At 64.0% G+C, this 1773-nt stretch overlaps 1 pseudogene; it reads left to right on the top strand.

Moving 5' to 3' along the window:
• The first annotated feature begins 315 nt into the window (after positions 1-315).
• LOC142867430 (uncharacterized) lies at positions 316-434 on the top strand (annotated as a pseudogene).
• Positions 435-1773: the final 1339 nt, after the last annotated feature.

Raw genomic sequence — 1773 nt, 5'->3', positions numbered from 1 at the left:
GCTGGGGGTGGGGGCGGGTAGGTGAAGGAGGCGAGGTGAGGAGAGGAGGGGGGCTGGAAGGTCTCCACCTTGGCGGGTCCAGCCGTGGAGGCGCATCGTGTCTGTGTGTGTGTGTTTGTGTGTGTGTGTGTGTGTGTGTGTGTGTGTGTGTGTAGACAGCCCCCACCCCACCCCGCCCCGCCCCGTCCCTCACCTCAGTCCTCCGGAGTCCGCCCGACCGGGCCGGCCAACTGCACAGGCCCGGCGCGGGTCAGCGCTATCGCGGGGAAGCGCGGTGAGGCTGGCCTCTTGAGCGGGGCAGGGGCGCCCTCCGCGGTCTAGGGCCACACCACCCCGAACGCGCCCCATCTCGTCTGATCTCCGAAGCTAAGCAGCGTCGGGCCTGGTTAGTACTTGGATGGGAGACCGCCTGGGAATCCCGGGTGCCCTAGGCTTTTTTTTTTTTTTTGCCTGTTGCTCTGTCCCCTTGCCGGGAGCGCGGCGGGGCGGCGGTCCGGCGGATCACCCCCACCCTCAGCGCCCGCCGCGGTGCCTGCCGCCCCAGCCCGCACCGTGGGGCCTCCTCTTGTCCCAAGCCGGGACACCGCCGCCACGGGGCAGCATGCGTGCCATCTGGACTGTCCGGTCTCAGTCCAAAGGTCTGGTCTGTGGGAAACGACACGCTGGAGGAAACCTGGAGAGTCTGAGAGGGGAGGGAGTTCCGGAAGGATTCCAGGATGTCACTTTGAGCGAGTATGTGACCAGAACTCGTCCCGTTGCTTTTGGGGTTCTATGGGCTACACGTAGGAATCTCTGGTGGTGGCACTGGAGGTTGGGGGATCCGGAGTCACACCCAGACCTGCTCGACAGGCCTCCTTTTACTTTTCTTTTCGGATTCATGTTCTTAGAAAGTGTCTCTTATCTCTATGATTGCATTTTCTTTTCTCTCTCCTTTCTAGCAGATGATGGGAGTACAAGTATTGAGGTGACATGTGTTGCCCGTGCCCCCCTCCCCCCTGTCTCCTTATTTATTTCTCATTCTCTCCCAGCGTATTGTGGGGGTACCAATGTTCAGGTCGGGTGCATTGCTCTTTCCCCGCCTCCCCCCTCGGGTCAGAGCTTCAAGTGCGCCCATCCCCCAGTCGGTGCGCACCCACCCCCTCCCTAATGGATGTGTATGCCCACCCCCTCCCCACGCCCGCCCGACACCCACCCGATGAAGGTGATTCCTCGCTGTCCACTTAGGTGTCCATCCGTTCCTACCAATTTGCCGGTGAGCGCGCGCACGTGGTGCTCGTGTGTCCGTTCTTGGGACACCTGGCCTACTGGAACGGGTTCCAGCTCTGGCCAGGAGAACACGAGAGGCGCCCCCTCACCGCTGCTCCTCACAGCCGAATGGCACTCCGTGGTGTCCACGCGCCACATGTTACTAATGCACTCCTGGATGGATGGGCACTCGGGTCGCTTCCACATCTTTGCGATTGTGAATTGTGCCCTAACTGTCACCCTACCCCTTACCCAGCCCGTCTCCTCTGCCCCTGCCTGACGCGCTCCTCCCCCGCCAGGCCCGTCACTGTCCTCGGCCCCTGCCCCTGCCTGACCGGCCCCTTCCCGCCCCGGCCCGTCACCGTCACCGTCCTCTGCCCCTGCCTGACAGGCTCCTCTCCGCCCGGCCCACCACCTGGGCCACTGCCTGACTCGCTCCTCCCCGGCCAGGCCCGTCACTGTCCTGGGCCCCCGCCTGACCGGCTCCTTCCCGCCCGGCCTGTCACCGTCCTCGGCCCCTGCCTGACA

The sequence above is a fragment of the Microcebus murinus genome, unplaced genomic scaffold (assembly GCF_040939455.1).
Source record: "Microcebus murinus isolate Inina unplaced genomic scaffold, M.murinus_Inina_mat1.0 scaf015_hap2_Mmur4.0, whole genome shotgun sequence".
Classification (NCBI taxonomy): domain Eukaryota; kingdom Metazoa; phylum Chordata; class Mammalia; order Primates; family Cheirogaleidae; genus Microcebus; species Microcebus murinus.
This window is presented reverse-complemented; position numbering and strand designations above follow the sequence as displayed.